This window comes from Oncorhynchus nerka, linkage group LG17 (assembly GCF_034236695.1).
Source record: "Oncorhynchus nerka isolate Pitt River linkage group LG17, Oner_Uvic_2.0, whole genome shotgun sequence".
Taxonomy (NCBI): Eukaryota; Metazoa; Chordata; class Actinopteri; order Salmoniformes; family Salmonidae; genus Oncorhynchus; species Oncorhynchus nerka.
Genome location: NC_088412.1, coordinates 3,853,433 through 3,870,763, shown reverse-complemented (window position 1 = coordinate 3,870,763; position 17,331 = coordinate 3,853,433).

Genomic DNA, 17,331 nt, shown 5'->3' with positions numbered 1-17,331 from the left:
CTCACTGAGGTTATAGGTCAGGTCAGTCTCACTGAGGTTATAGGTCAGGTCAGTCTCACCGAGGTTATAGGTCAAGTCAGTCTCACTGAGGTTATAGGTCAGGTCAGTCTCACTGAGGTTATAGGTCAGGTCAGTCTCACTGAGGTTATAGGTCAGGTCAGTCTCACTGAGGTTATAGGTCAGGTCATTCTCACTGAGGTTATAGGTCAGGTCAGTCTCACTGAGGTTATAGGTCAGGTCAGTCTCACTGAGGTTATAGGTCAGGTCAGTCTCACTGAGGTTATAGGTCAGGTCAGTCTCACTGAGGTTATAGGTCAGGTCAGTCTCACTGGGGTTATAGGTCAGGTCAGTCTCACTGGGGTTATAGGTCAGGTCAGTCTCACTGGGGTTATAGGTCAGGTCAGTCTCACTGGGGTTATAGGTCAGGTCAGTCTCACTGAGGTTATAGGTCAGGTGGTTGGTCAGTCTCACTTGAGGTTATAGGTCAGGTCAGTCTCACTGAGGTTATAGGTCAGGTGGTTGGTCAGTCTCACTGAGGTTATAGGTCAGGTCAGTCTCACTGAGGTTATAGGTCAGGTCAGTCTCACTGAGCTTATAGGTCAGGTCAGTCTCACTGAGGTTATAGGTCAGGTAAGTCTCACTGAGGTTATAGGTCAGGTCAGTCTCACTGAGGTTATAGGTCAGGTCAGTCTCACCGAGGTTATAGGTCAAGTCAGTCTCACTGAGGTTATAGGTCAGGTCAGTCTCACTGAGGTTATAGGTCAGGTCAGTCTCACTGAGGTTATAGGTCAGGTCAGTCTCACTGAGGTTATAGGTCAGGTCATTCTCACTGAGGTTATAGGTCAGGTCAGTCTCACTGAGGTTATAGGTCAGGTCAGTCTCACTGAGGTTATAGGTCAGGTCAGTCTCACTGAGGTTATAGGTCAGGTCAGTCTCACTGAGGTTATAGGTCAGGTCAGTCTCACTGAGCTTATAGGTCAGGTCAGTCTCACTGAGGTATAGGTCAGGTCACTGAGGTTATAGGTCAGGTCAGTCTCACTGAGGTTATAGATCAGGTCAGTCTCACTGAGGTTATAGGTCAGGTCAGTCTCACTGAGGTTATAGGTCAGGTCAGTCTCACCGGTTATAGGTCAAGTCAGTCTCACTGAGGTTATAGGTCAGGTCAGTCTCACTGAGGTTTGGTCAGGTCAGTCTCACTGAGCTTATAGGTCAGGTCAGTCTCACTGAGGAGGTTATAGGTCAGGTAAGTCTCACTGAGGTTATAGGTCAGGTCAGTCTCACTGAGGTTATAGGTCAGGTCAGTCTCACTGAGGTTATAGGTCAAGTCAGTCTCACTGAGGTTATAGGTCAGGTCAGTCTCACTGAGGTTATAGGTCAGGTCAGTCTCACTGAGGTTATAGGTCAGGTCAGTCTCACTGAGGTTATAGGTCAGGTCAGTCTCACTGAGGTTATAGGTCAGGTCAGTCTCACTGAGGTTATAGGTCAGGTCAGTCTCACTGAGGTTATAGGTCAGGTCAGTCTCACTGAGGTTATAGGTCAGGTCAGTCTCACTGGGGTTATAGGTCAGGTCAGTCTCACTGGGGTTATAGGTCAGGTCAGTCTCACTGAGGTTATAGGTCAGGTGGTTGGTCAGTCTCACTTGAGGTTATAGGTCAGGTCAGTCTCACTGAGGTTATAGGTCAGGTGGTTGGTCAGTCTCACTGAGGTTATAGGTCAGGTCAGTCTCACTGAGGTTATAGGTCAGGTCAGTCTCACTGAGCTTATAGGTCAGGTCAGTCTCACTGAGGTTATAGGTCAGGTAAGTCTCACTGAGGTTATAGGTCAGGTCAGTCTCACTGAGGTTATAGGTCAGGTCAGTCTCACCGAGGTTATAGGTCAAGTCAGTCTCACTGAGGTTATAGGTCAGGTCAGTCTCACTGAGGTTATAGGTCAGGTCAGTCTCACTGAGGTTATAGGTCAGGTCAGTCTCACTGAGGTTATAGGTCAGGTCATTCTCACTGAGGTTATAGGTCAGGTCAGTCTCACTGAGGTTATAGGTCAGGTCAGTCTCACTGAGGTTATAGGTCAGGTCAGTCTCACTGAGGTTATAGGTCAGGTCAGTCTCACTGAGGTTATAGGTCAGGTCAGTCTCACTGAGGTTATAGGGTCAGTCTCACTGAGGTTATAGGTCAGGTCAGTCTCACTGAGGTTACAGGTCAGGTCAGTCTCACTGAGGTTATAGGTCAGGTGGTCAGTCTCACTGAGGTTATAGGTCAGGTGGTTGGTCAGTCTCACTGAGGTTATAGATCAGGTCAGTCTCACTGAGGTTATAGGTCAGGTCAGTCTCACTGAGGTTATAGGTCAGGTCAGTCTCACCGAGGTTATAGGTCAAGTCAGTCTCACTGAGGTTATAGGTCAGGTCAGTCTCACTGAGGTTATAGGTCAGGTCAGTCTCACTGAGCTTATAGGTCAGGTCAGTCTCACTGAGGTTATAGGTCAGGTAAGTCTCACTGAGGTTATAGGTCAGGTCAGTCTCACTGAGGTTATAGGTCAGGTCAGTCTCACCGAGGTTATAGGTCAAGTCAGTCTCACTGAGGTTATAGGTCAGGTCAGTCTCACTGAGGTTATAGGTCAGGTCAGTCTCACTGAGGTTATAGGTCAGGTCAGTCTCACTGAGCTTATAGGTCAGGTCAGTCTCACTGAGGTTATAGGTCAGGTAAGTCTCACTGAGGTTATAGGTCAGGTCAGTCTCACTGAGGTTATAGGTCAGGTCAGTCTCACTGAGGTTATAGGTCAGGTCAGTCTCACTGAGGTTATAGGTCAGGTCAGTCTCACTGAGGTTATAGGTCAGGTGGTTGGTCAGTCTCACTTGAGGTTATAGGTCAGGTCAGTCTCACTGAGGTTATAGGTCAGGTGGTTGGTCAGTCTCACTGAGGTTATAGGTCAGGTCAGTCTCACTGGTGTTATAGGTCAGGTCAGTCTCACTGGGGTTATAGGTCAGGTCAGTCTCACTGAGGTTATAGGTCAGGTCAGTCTCACTGAGGTTATAGGTCAGGTGGTGGGTCAGTCTCAATGAGGTTATAGGTCAGGTCAGTCTCACTGAGGTTATAGGTCAGGTGGTGGGTCAGTCTCAATGAGGTTATAGGTCAGGTCAGTCTCACTGAGGTTATAGGTCAGGTCAGTCTCACTGAGGTTAAAGGTCAGGTGGCGGGTCAGTCTCACTGAGGTTATAGGTCAGGTGTATAAAGCCCCAGGTAACCAGGTAGTAGTCATGGGTGAACAGGAGATTCACACGGTTTTTACTGCTATTCACAAGCCTTTAACCTTCATTACACAACCACAAACAACCACCATGGTAAATCATCAAGTTATCGTCGTCAATACGTCATCATATTATTTTTTTCATTAAATGGGGAACATCACTTAACAGTATATCTAAGTCTGGACATTACATCGTTAGCGCGTAAAAAAAATTGGAACCTAACAAATTGGAACCTAACAAATTGGAACCTAACAAATTGGAACCTAACAATAGCCAACACAACATAATTAGTTCATATTTATTCCTGAGGCAACAAGCTGGTGATGTTGTTGGATAAGATTTGTAAGCAGATATGAGTAGGCTGAGGGTAATAAACCTCCTCTAGCTTTCATTGCTATTCCAATCTCATGTTGTAATTCTGCACTAGCCAAATGGATGGCCATCAACCCGCTTTCCAAGGAGCTCACAGTTTAGACCAGCGTCATCCACAACACTCTATAGCAAGCCGCGAGCATACTTATCTCTTGCTCCCAGCCAACTCCGCAGTAATTGTTTGTCTTGTTTTTGTGTGTGTTATTTCTAGCATTGTTTGATCAGAACAGACGGGGGGAGGAATACGGACCGGGCTTTTAGTCCGACTCAGGACGCGTGCATACCATCCACCGCTTATAATGTTCAGTCCCTGGTAAATAAAGTAGACGAGCTCAGGGCGAGGACGTCCTTCCAAGAGAGACATCAGGGACTGTAACACTCTGTTATTTACGGAATCATGGCTCTCTCTGGATATAATGTCCCCGTACATACAGCCAGCAGGGTTCTTTGTACATCGCGAGGACAGGAAATAAGATCTCTCCTGGAAAAAGAAAGGCAGAGGTGTAGGTTAAACTGTTACTCCTCTCAGTTCCAGACAGGACAGGTTATACTCTTACTCCTCCAGACAGGACAGGTTAAACTGTTACTCCTCTCAGTTCCAGACAGGACATACTGTTACTCCTCTCAGTTCCAGACAGGACAGGTTATACTCTTACTCCTCCAGACAGGACAGGTTATACTGTTACTCCTCTCAGTTCCAGACAGGACAGGTTATACTGTTACTCCTCTCAGTTCCAGACAGGACAGGTTATACTGTTACTCCTCTCAGTTCCAGACAGGACATACCGTTACTCCTCTCAGTTCCAGACAGGACAGGTTATGCTGTTACTCCTCTCAGTTCCAGACAGGACAGGTTATATTGTTACTCCTCTCAGTTCCAGACAGGACAGGTTATATTGTTACTCCTCTCAGTTCCAGACAGGACAGGTTATACTGTTACTCCTCTCAGTTCCAGACAGGACAGGTTATACTGTTAATCCTCTCAGTTCCAGACAGGACAGGTTATATTGTTACTCCTCTCAGTTCCAGACAGGACAGGTTATACTGTTACTCCTCTCAGTTCCAGACAGGTTATACTGTTACTCCTCTCAGTTCCAGACAGGACAGGACATACCGTTACTCCTCTCAGTTCCAGACAGGACAGGTTATGCTGTTACTCCTCTCAGTTCCAGACAGGACAGGTTATATTGTTACTCCTCTCAGTTCCAGACAGGACAGGTTATATTGTTACTCCTCTCAGTTCCAGACAGGACAGGTTATACTGTTACTCCTCTCAGTTCCAGACAGGACAGGTTATACTGTTACTCCTCTCAGTTCCAGACAGGACAGGTTATATTGTTACTCCTCTCAGTTCCAGACAGGACAGGTTATACTGTTACTCCTCTCAGTTCCAGACAGGACAGGTTATACTGTTACTCCTCTCAGTTCCAGACAGGTTATACTGTTACTCCTCTCAGTTCCAGACAGAACAGGTTATACTGTTAGTCCTCTCAGTTCCAGACAGGACAGGTTATATTGTTACTCCTCTCAGTTCCAGACAGGATAGGTTATACTGTTACTCCTCTCAGTTCCACACAGGACAGGTTATATTGTTACTCCTCTCAGTTCCAGACAGGATAGGTTATACTGTTACTCCTCTCAGTTCCACACAGGACAGGTTATACTGTTATCCTCTCAGTTCCAGACAGGACAGGTTACTCTGTTACTCCTCTCAGTTCCAGACAGGACAGGTTATACTGTTACTCCTCTCAGTTCCAGACAGGACAGGTTATACTGTTACTCCTCTCAGTTCCAGACAGGACAGGTTATACTGTTACTCCTCTCAGTTCCAGACAGGTTATACTGTTACTCCTCTCAGTTCCAGACAGGACAGGTTATACTGTTACTCCTCTCAGTTCCAGACAGGACAGGTTATATTGTTACTCCTCTCAGTTCCAGACAGGACAGTTTGTGTCTGGTATGATACTGTAGGACAGGTCTGTGTAGGACAGGTCTGTGTATCTGGTATGATACTGTAGGACAGGTCTTTGTATCTGGTATGGTACTGTAGGACAGGTCTTTGTAGGACAGGTCTGTGTATCTGGTATGATACTGTAGGACAGGTCTGTGTATCTGGTATGGTACTGTAGGACAGGTCTTGGACAGATCTGTGTATCTGGTATGATACTGTAGGACAGGTCTGTGTATCTGGTATGATAATGTAGGACAGGTCTGTGTATTTGGTATGGTACTCTAGGACAGGTCTTGGACAGATCTGTGTATCTGGTATGATACTGTAGGACAGGTCTGTGTATCTGGTATGATACTGTAGGACAGGTCTGTGTATCTGGTATGGTACTGTAGGACAGGTCTGTGTTTCTGGTATGATACTGTAGGACAGGTCTGTGTATCTGGTGTGATACTGTAGGACAGGTCTTTGTAGGACAGGTCTGTGTATCTGGTATGATACTGTAGGACAGGTATTTGTATCTGGTATGGTACTGTAGGACAGGTCTTGGACAGGTCTGTGTATCTGGTATGATACTGTAGGACAGGTCTGTGTATCTGGTATGATACCGTAGGACAGGTCGGTGTATCTGGTATGATACTGTAGGACAGGTCTGTGTTTCTGGTATGATACTGTAGGACAGGTCTGTGTATCTGGTATGGTACTGTAGGACAGGTCTGTGTAGGACAGGTCTGTGTATCTGGTATGGTACTGTAGGACAGGTCTGTGTATCTGGTATGGTACTGTAGGACAGGTCTGTGTATCTGGTATGGTACTGTAGGACAGGTCTGTGTAGGACAGGTCTGTGTATCTGGTATGGTACTGTAGGACAGGTCTGTGTAGGACAGGTCTGTGTATCTGGTATGGTACTGTAGGACAGGTATGTGTATCTGGTATGGTACTGTAGGACAGGTATGTGTAGGACAGGTCTGTGTATCTGGTGTGATACTGTAGGACAGGTCTGTGTAGGACAGGTCTGTGTATCTGGGGTCGACATAACTCTGTGGTCAGTCTGAATAGCTCATATCTGCCCCAGGGGCTGAAGGCAGACCCTGCTCACATGACTCAGAGCAAAATCCTCAGGTTTCTATATTTCATATTTATTTCACCCTCGGTCGTGTGTTGAACTTTCAAACAGTTTTGCTTCCTCTTCCATCCCACACAGACTTAATTACAGAGGTTTTATAGGAAGGTCCATGCATGTTCCCTGTATGTGTCTTTAGTTCTTTAGCTCAGTGAGATGTGTGTACAGCAGCGCACAGCGACTGTCATCATACTGCCATTCAAGTTGTTTTCCTTTCAATTGTGTTATTCATGTAAAAAAAAAAAAAAGAGAAAATAAAAGGTATTTATTTCATGGCAAATTAATGAGAGGAAAATGCCAGAGCACGCAAGCTATCACCTCTTATTAATTACATGTGTTGTTGGAGTTAGTTGGGTTTTAATTGCCCCTGTCTGCATCCCAAATGGCACTGTAATCCCTATGGGCCATGTTCAAATGTAGTGCATAGGGCTGAGCGATTAACCCAAAATGTTTTTTAAATTTTTTTATATATATTTTTTTAAACGTTTTGGTTCAATTATTTGAATTCCATTTCTTTCTGGGTTTTTTTCTGTGAGTTCAATGCGCACATTTCACAGTTTCCCTAGAGATAAATCAGATCCAGCCTGAAAAAAATAAAATAAAAAAATAAATAAAATAAAAGATCCAACCTGAACTGTGTGATGTAGTAGGGAGTTGTAGTTTCTCTAGAGATAAATCAGATCCAACCTGAACTGTGTGATGTAGTAGGGAGTTGTAGTTTCTCTAGATATAAATCAGATCCAGCCTGAACTGTGTGATGTAGTAGGGAGTTGTAGTTTCTCTAGAGATAAATCAGATCCAGACTGAACTGTGTGATGTAGTAGGGAGTTGTAGTTTCTCTAGAGATAAATCAGACCCAGCCTGAACTGTGTGATGTAGTAGGGAGTTGTAGTTTCTCTAGAGATAAATCAGATCCAGACTGAACTGTGTGATGTAGTAGGGAGTTGTAGTTTCTCTAGAGATAAAAGATCCAGACTGAACTGTGTGAATAGTAGGGAGTTGTAGTTTCTCTAGAGATAAATCAGACCCAGCCTGAACTGTGTGATGTAGTTTACAGATCCAACCTGAAGTGATGTAGTCACCTCTAGAGATAAATTAGATCCAACCTGAACTGTGTGATGTAGTAGGGAGTTGTAGTTTTCTAGAGATTCAGATCCAGCCTGAACTGTGTGATCCCAAGTAGGGACTGTAGTTTCTCTAGAGATAAATCAGATCCAGACTGAATGTGTGTGTAGTAGGGAGTTGTAGTTTCTCTAGAGATAAATCAGATCCAGACTGAACTGTGTGATGTAGTAGGGAGTTGTAGTTTCTCTAGAGATAAATCAGATCCAGACTGAACTGTGTGATGTAGTAGGGAGTTGTAGTTTCTCTAGAGATAAATCAGATCCAGACTTGTGTGATGTAGTAGGGAGTTGTAGTTTCTCTAGAGATAAATCAGATCCAGCTGGAACTGTGTGATGTAGTAGGGAGTTGTAGTTTCTCTAGAGATAAATCAGATCCAGCCTGAACTGTGTGATGTAGTAGGGAGTTGTAGTTTCTCTAGAGATAAATCAGATCCAGACTGAACTGTGTGATGTAGTAGGGAGTTGTAGTTTCTCTAGAGATAAATCAGATCCAGACTGAACTGTGTGATGTAGTAGGGAGTTGTAGTTTCTCTAGAGATAAATCAGATCCAGACTGAACTGTGTGATGTAGTAGGGAGTTGTAGTTTCTCTAGAGATAAATCAGATCCAGACTGAACTGTGTGATGTAGTAGGGAGTTGTAGTTTCTCTAGAGATAAATCAGACCCAGCCTGAACTGTGTGATGTAGTAGGGAGTTGTAGTTTCTCTAGAGATAAATCAGATCCAGACTGAACTGTGTGATGTAGTAGGGAGTTGTAGTTTCTCTAGAGATAAATCAGATCCAGCCTGAACTGTGTGATGTAGTAGGGAGTTGTAGTTTCTCTAGAGATAAATCAGATCCAGCTGGAACTGTGTGATGTAGTAGGGAGTTGTAGTTTCTCTAGAGATAAATCAGATCCAGCCTGAACTGTGTGATGTAGTAGGGAGTTGTAGTTTCTCTAGAGATAAATCAGATCCAGTCTGAACTGTGTGATGTAGTAGGGAGTTGTAGTTTCCAACAGGCCAATATTCTACATAGTTTAGCGTATAAAACGTGGTAATTAACTACATTGACCATAATCCATTGCACATCTATTTGTCTGGTGTGTGCTTATTTTACGCCTGCTATGGAAGAGACAAGAATGAGTGATCATGGAGGTGATATAGAGAGCAGCTGTAGCTTCACGAGTTAGCTCTACCTGAAAATACGTTATCTCACATGCTGACCAGACCGCACATATGTTGATTTTGTTCATCCTTCAATCACCCACGTGGGTATATGCTCCTAAAAACCAATGAGGACATGGCACGTGGGTATATGCTCCTAAAAACCAATGAGGACATGGCACGTGGGTATATGCTCCTAAAAACCAATGAGGACATGGCACGTGGGTATATGCTCCTAAAAACCAATGAGGACATGGCACGTGGGTATATGCTCCTAAAAACCAAAGGACATGGCACGTGGGTATATGCTCCTAAAAACCAATGAGGACATGGCACGTGGGTATATGCTCCTAAAAACCAATGAGGACATGGCACGTGGGTATATGCTCCTAAAAACCAATGAGGACATGGCACGTGGGTATATGCTCCTAAAAACCAATGAGGACATGGCACGTGGGTATATGCTCCTAAAAACCAATGAGGAGATGGGAGAGGCAGGATTTGCAGTGTGTCAAGCATCACAAATAGAGCCAAGGTCTATAAACTGACCTCAAGAAGCACAAATGGCTCAGCGCTAGTTTGGGCTGATAGCATTAAGGTGCTACATATATAATTGGGTACCAGCGCTAGTTTGGGCTAATAGCATTAAGGTGCTACATATATAATAGGGTACCAGCCCTAGTTTGGGCTGATAGCATTAAGGTGCTACATATATAATAGGGTATCAGCCCTAGTTTGGACTGATAGCATTAAGGTGCTACATATAAATAGGGTACCAGCGCTAGTTTGGGATGATAGCATTAAGGTGCTACATATAAATAGGGTACCAGCGCTAGTTTGGGCTAATAGCATTAAGGTGCTACATATATAATAGGGTACCAGCGCTAGTTTGGGCTGATAGCATTAAGGTGCTACATATAAATAGGGTACCAGCGCTAGTTTGGGCTAATAGCATTAAGGTGCTACATATAAATAGGGTACCAGCGCTAGTTTGGGCTGATAGCATTAAGGTGCTACATATATAATAGGGTACCAGCCCTAGTTTGGGCTAATAGCATTAAGGTGCTACATATAAATAGGGTACCAGCGCTAGTTTGGGCTGATAGCATTAAGGTGCTACATATATAATAGGGTACCAGCCCTAGTTCGGGCTAATAGCATTAAGGTGCTACATATATAATAGGGTACCAGTGCTAGTTTGGCCTGATAGCATTAAGGTGCTACATATATAATAGGGTACCAGCGCTAGTTTGGGCTGATAGCATTAAGGTGCTACATATATAATAGGGTACCAGCCCTAGTTTGGGCTAATAGCATTAAGGTGCTACATATATAATAGGGTACCAGCCCTAGTTTGGGCTAATAGCATTAAGGTGCTACATATAAATAGGGTACCAGCGCTAGTTTGGGCTGATAGCATTAAGGTGCTACATATATAATAGGGTACCAGCCCTAGTTTGGGCTAATAGCATTAAGGTGCTACATATATAATAGGGTACCAGTGCTAGTTTGGCCTGATAGCATTAAGGTGCTACATATATAATAGGGTACCAGCGCTAGTTTGGGCTGATAGCATTAAGGTGCTACATATAAATAGGGTACCAGCGCTAGTTTGGGATGATAGCATTAAGGTGCTACATATATAATAGGGTACCAGCCCTAGTTTGGGCAGATAGCATTAAGGTGCTACATATAAATAGGGTACCAGCGCTAGTTTGGGCTGATAGCATTAAGGTGCTACATATATAATAGAGTACCAGCCCTAGTTTGGGCTAATAGCATTAAGGTGCTACATATAAATAGGGTACCAGCGCTAGTTTGGGCTGATAGCATTAAGGTGCTACATATATAATAGGGTACCAGCCCTAGTTTGGGCTGATAGCATTAAGGTGCTACATATATAATAGGGTGCCAGTGCTAGTTTGGGCTAATAGCATTAAGGTGCTACATATATAATAGGGTACCAGCCCTAGTTTGGGCTGATAGCATTAAGGTGCTACATATATAATAGGGTACCAGTGCTAGTTTGGCCTGATAGCATTAAGGTGCTACATATATAATAGGGTACCAGCGCTAGTTTGGGCTGATAGCATTAAGGTGCTACATATATAATAGGGTACCAGTGCTAGTTTGGCCTGATAGCATTAAGGTGCTACATATATAATAGGGTACCAGCGCTAGTTTGGGCTGATAGCATTAAGGTGCTACATATATAATAGGGTACCAGTGCTAGTTTGGCCTGATAGCATTAAGGTGCTACATATATAATAGGGTACCAGCGCTAGTTTGGGCTGATAGCATTAAGGTGCTACATATATAATAGGGTGCCATTTCAGATGTAGTTAGTTCCGTTTTAATTGGCACTGATTTCCTAGCTGTGGTATCGAGGGCAGGGGAGGAGGTTTAATTGGTGACTGAGTGATTGCTGTAATGGCTAATTTATTTGCCTGTGTGTGTGTGTGTGTGTGTGTGTGTGTGCATGTGTGTGTGGATATAGTAAGCGATCCCTCGTAATTGACCTGTGTTGAATAAGCTTCGTGTGCTGTCGATTCACACCCCTTAACTAGGAGTTGGGATCCTTAACGTTAAGAATATTCCTTTACCGAAAAACAAAAACAAAACAAAAAATACAAAATCACAGTGTAGTTATCACATATCATATTTTGTTCCATGTCATACTCTAACTAAGTTCTAAAGGCCTTGGGAAAGCTATGTAATTTAAATAACACAAGACAGGAAGGGGCGGGCTTTATGGTACTGTGGTGAATTTGGGAGGGATGCAGGACAAGACATAGCGAGAGATCCAGATTACCAGGACATATGTGTACAGTTCTTTCTGCCTGCCCCCCCTCCTCTCTCTCTCTCTCTCTCTCCCTCCCTCGCGCTGGTTTGCCTGCTCTTTCTCTATGCTAATGATGCGAGTGTGTGTGTGTGTGTGTTCAGTCTTTGTTCTGTTGTGTGTAGAATATCCTAGACAATTCATTGACGATAGGCCCTGCTTTACTGAAGTTCAAATCAAATCAAATTTATTTATATAGCCCTTCGTACATCAGCTGATATCTTAAAGTGCTGTACAGAAACCCAGCCTAAAACCCCCAAACAGCAAGCAATGCAGGTGTAGAAGCACGGTGGCTAGGAAAAACTCCCCTAGAAAGGCCAGAACCTAGGAAGAAACCTAGAGAGGAACCAGGCTATGTGGGGTGGGCAGTCCTCTTCTGGCTGTGCCGGGTGGAGATTATAAACCTAGAGAGGAACCAGGCTATGTGGGGTGGGCCAGTCCTCTTCTGGCTGTGCCGGGTGGAGATTATAACAGAACATGGCCAAGATGCGAGACATAGCCAGATACAGCATTCCATAGCGGGCTTTTGATTTACGATACATAAGTCTAGTGCACGGTTCTGACTCCGTCCGTCTGGTGACCGACCTGCCTATACCGTGCCCCTCCCCTCTCTCCGGTCGCCCGCTAGCTCGCTATGAAAGATGCAAGTGTTTGTGTTTTCGGAAGTAAGGCAACAAATCAGTCTCCTCCGTTCCAAAAATACTGAAGTTTAGGAATCGATTCCTAGCTGAATTGATTCCTAGCTGAATTGATTCCTAGCTGAATTGATTCCTAGCTGAATTGATTCCTAGCTGAATCGAATCTTGACACTGAAAACTGTTGTTCTGATTAAAGAAGCAATAAAACTGGTCTTCATTAGACTGCTAAACAATAATTGCAATAATTAAAATTAAAATGATAAACTTGGATTAACTAACACAACGTGCCATTGGAACACAACGTTAACAACGTCTACACTGTATTTCTGATCAATTTGATGTTATTTTTAATGGACAAAACATTTGCTTATCTTTCGAAAAACAATGACATTTCAGAGTGACCCCAAACTGTTGAACGCTAGTGTATATTTAATATATAAAGAACATTTGGAGATACTTTTAGATCTGCCTCTGTTCCTTTCGGGGGGCCACTGGATCGGGGGGGGGGGGGGGGTCTGACGGTCACTGGGACAACAACCCAACATGGGAGGGGCTTTAGCGAGTGGAATAGTGGAGGACAGTCACTGGGACAACGACCCAACTTGGGATGGGAGGGGAGGTTTTAGTGGGTGGAATAGTGGAGGACAGTCACTGGGACGACGACCCAACTTGGGATGGGAGGGGAGGTTTTAGTGGGTGGAATAGTGGAGGACAGTCACTGGGACAACGACCCAACTTGGGATGGGAGGGGAGGTTTTAGTGGGTGGAATAGTGGAGAACAGTCACTGGGACGACTTGACCCAACTTGGGATGGGAGGAGGTTTTAGTGGGTGGAATAGTGGAGGACAGTCACTGGGACAACGACCCAACTTGGGATGGGAGGGGAGGTTTTAGTGGGTGGAATAGTGGAGGACAGTCACTGGGACGACGACCCAACTTGGGATGGGAGGGGAGGTTTTAGTGGGTGGAATAGTGGAGGACAGTCACTGGGACGACGACCCAACTTGGGATGGGAGGGGAGGTTTTAGTGGGTGGAATAGTGGAGGACAGTCACTGGGACGACGACCCAACTTGGGATGGGAGGGGAGGTTTTAGTGGGTGGAATAGTGGAGGACAGTCACTGGGACGACGACCCAACTTGGGATGGGAGGGGAGGTTTTAGTGGGTACATCTATATGGACACTCAATCATCATGGTACTTTTTAAAGGTACATTTACAAACATATATTGTGATAAATATAATTGAAACTTGTATCTCATTATGGTAAATGGTGAAATAATTATAGTCAGTTATAATTGTAATGGTTTTTAGCAGATAATAAGAATAGAGGAACAATATTTACCTGGCTAAAAGAGAAGGAATATAGTATATATTGTTAACAGGAAACTCATTCAACAGTTGTTGATGAAGTTGTGTGGAAAATAGACAGTGGGGGTGAAATATATTTCTCCCTTGGTCAAAGAAACTCAACAGGTTAATGGCAGAGAGGTAGTAATCACACCTGTGGGGAGAGGGGCCTTCTTCTTACGAAACCACATGACCTTTGATTTGTAGGTGTTCAGGACAAGGTTAAGGTTAGAAAGCTTATTGGACACTAAGAAAGCTTTGTTGTAAAGCGTTTAACACAAAATCCGGGGAGGGGCCAGTTGAGTATAAGAATAAAAAATATACTTCTCCCATGGGCAAAGAAACTCAAAAGGGGCGATGATATTAATTAACAGTCATTTTGATCCGAATGCAAATTGTCCAAACAGATCCACAAGGTAAGATGGATGATTTTAAATATGTTATTGGATCATAAACAGATTTGGATCGTTAACCTTTACGGTCCAAATAATGATGATCCAAGCTTCTTTTAAAATATAAATAATAAATTATCAACCCTGCAAGCAATAGAAATAGTCATTTATTATGGTGTGAGATTATAATACGGTTTTAAGTACCTCAATGGACCGTAAAGGAAATCACACTACAAACTATCACCCTCTTGTTCTTAAAGGAAATCACACTACAAACTATCACCCTCTTGTTCTTAAAGGAAATCACACTACAAACTATCACCCTCTGGCTCTGAAAGGAAATCACACTACAAACTATCACCCTCTGGCTCTGAAAGGAAATCACACTACAAACTATCACCCTCTGGCTCTGAAAGGAAATCACACTACAAACTATCACCCTCTGGCTCTGAAAGGAAATCACACTACAAACTATCACCCTCTGGCTCTGAAAGGAAATCACACTACAAACTATCACCCTCTGGCTCTGAAAGGAAATCACACTACAAACTATCACCCTCTGGCTCTAAAAGGAAATCACACTACAAACTATCACCCTCTGGCTCTTAGAGGAAATCACACTACAAACTATCACCCTCTGGCTCTGAAAGGAAATCACACTACAAACTATCACCCTCTTGTTAAAGGAAATCACACTACAAACTATCACCCTCTGGCACTTAGAGGAAATCACACTACAAACTATCACCCTCTGGCTCTGAAAGGAAATCACACTACAAACTATCACCCTCTGGCTCTGAAAGGAAATCACACTACAAACTATCACCCTCTGGCTCTTAAAGGAAATCACACTACAAACTATCACCCTCTGGCTCTTAAAGGAAATCACACTACAAACTATCACCCTCTGGCTCTTAAAGGAAATCACACTACAAACTATCACCCTCTGGCTCTTAAAGGAAATCACACTACAAACTATCACCCTCTGGCTCTGAAAGGAAATCACACTACAAACTATCACCCTCTGGCTCTTAAAGGAAATCACACTACAAACTATCACCCTCTGGCTCTTAAAGGAAATCACACTACAAACTATCACCCTCTGGCTCTTAGAGGAAATCACACTACAAACTATCACCCTCTGGCTCTGAAAGGAAATCACACTACAAACTATCACCCCCTTGCTCTTAAAGGAAATCACACTACAAACTATCACCCTCTGGCTCTTAAAGGAAATCACACTACAAACTATCACCCTCTGGCTCTTAGAGGAAATCACACTACAAACTATCACCCTCTGGCTCTTAAAGGAAATCACACTACAAACTATCACCCTCTGGCTCTCAGAGGAAATCACACTACAAACTATCACCCTCTGGCTCTTAAAGGAAATCACACTACAAACTATCACCCTCTGGCTCTTAAAGGAAATCACACTACAAACTATCACCCTCTGGCTCTTAGAGGAAATCACACTACAAACTATCACCCTCTGGCTCTTAAAGGAAATCACACTACAAACTATCACCCTCTGGCTCTTAGAGGAAATCACACTACAAACTATCACCCTCTGGCTCTTAAAGGAAATCACACTACAAACTATCACCCTCTGGCTCTTAGAGGAAATCACACTACAAACTATCACCCTCTGGCTCTTAAAGGAAATCACACTACAAACTATCACCCTCTGGCTCTTAAAGGAAATCACACTACAAACTATCACCCTCTGGCTCTGAAAGGAAATCACACTACAAACTATCACCCTCTGGCTCTTAAAGGAAATCACACTACAAACTATCACCCTCTGGCTCTTAAAGGAAATCACACTACAAACTATCACCCTCTGGCTCTTAAAGGAAATCACACTACAAACTATCACCCTCTGGCTCTGAAAGGAAATCACACTACAAACTATCACCCTCTGGCTCTAAAAGGAAATCACACTACAAACTATCACCCTCTGGCTCTGAAAGGAAATCACACTACAAACTATCACCCTCTGGCTCTGAAAGGAAATCACACTACAAACTATCACCCTCTGGCTCTTAAAGGAAATCACACTACAAACTATCACCCTCTGGCTCTGAAAGGAAATCACACTACAAACTATCACCCTCTGGCTCTGAAAGGAAATCACACTACAAACTATCACCCTCTGGCTCTTAGAGGAAATCACACTACAAACTATCACCCTCTGGCTCTTAGAGGAAATCACACTACAAACTATCACCCTCTGGCTCTTAAAGGAAATCACACTACAAACTATCACCCTCTGGCTCTGAAAGGAAATCACACTACAAACTATCACCCTCTGGCTCTGAAAGGAAATCACACTACAAACTATCACCCTCTGGCTCTTAGAGGAAATCACACTACAAACTATCACCCTCTGGCTCTTAGAGGAAATCACACTACAAACTATCACCCTCTGGCTCTGAAAGGAAATCACACTACAAACTATCACCCTCTGGCTCTGAAAGGAAATCACACTACAAACTATCACCCTCTGGCTCTGAAAGGAAATCACACTACAAACTATCACCCTCTTGTTAAAGGAAATCACACTACAAACTATCACCCTCTTGTTAAAGGAAATCACACTACAAACTATCACCCTCTGGCTCTTAAAGGAAATCACACTACAAACTATCACCCTCTGGCTCTAAAAGGAAATCACACTACAAACTATCACCCTCTGGCTCTGAAAGGAAATCACACTACAAACTATCACCCTCTGGCTCTGAAAGGAAATCACACTACAAACTATCACCCTCTGGCTCTGAAAGGAAATCACACTACAAACTATCACCCTCTGGCTCTGAAAGGAAATCACACTACAAACTATCACCCTCTGGCTCTGAAAGGAAATCACACTACAAACTATCACCCTCTGGCACTTAGAGGAAATCACACTACAAACTATCACCCTCTGGCTCTGAAAGGAAATCACACTACAAACTATCACCCTCTGGCTCTTAGAGGAAATCACACTACAAACTATCACCCTCTGGCACTTAGAGGAAATCACACTACAAACTATCACCCTCTGGCTCTGAAAGGAAATCACACTACAAACTATCACCCTCTGGCTCTGAAAGGAAATCACACTACAAACTATCACCCTCTGGCTCTTAGAGGAAATCACACTACAAACTATCACC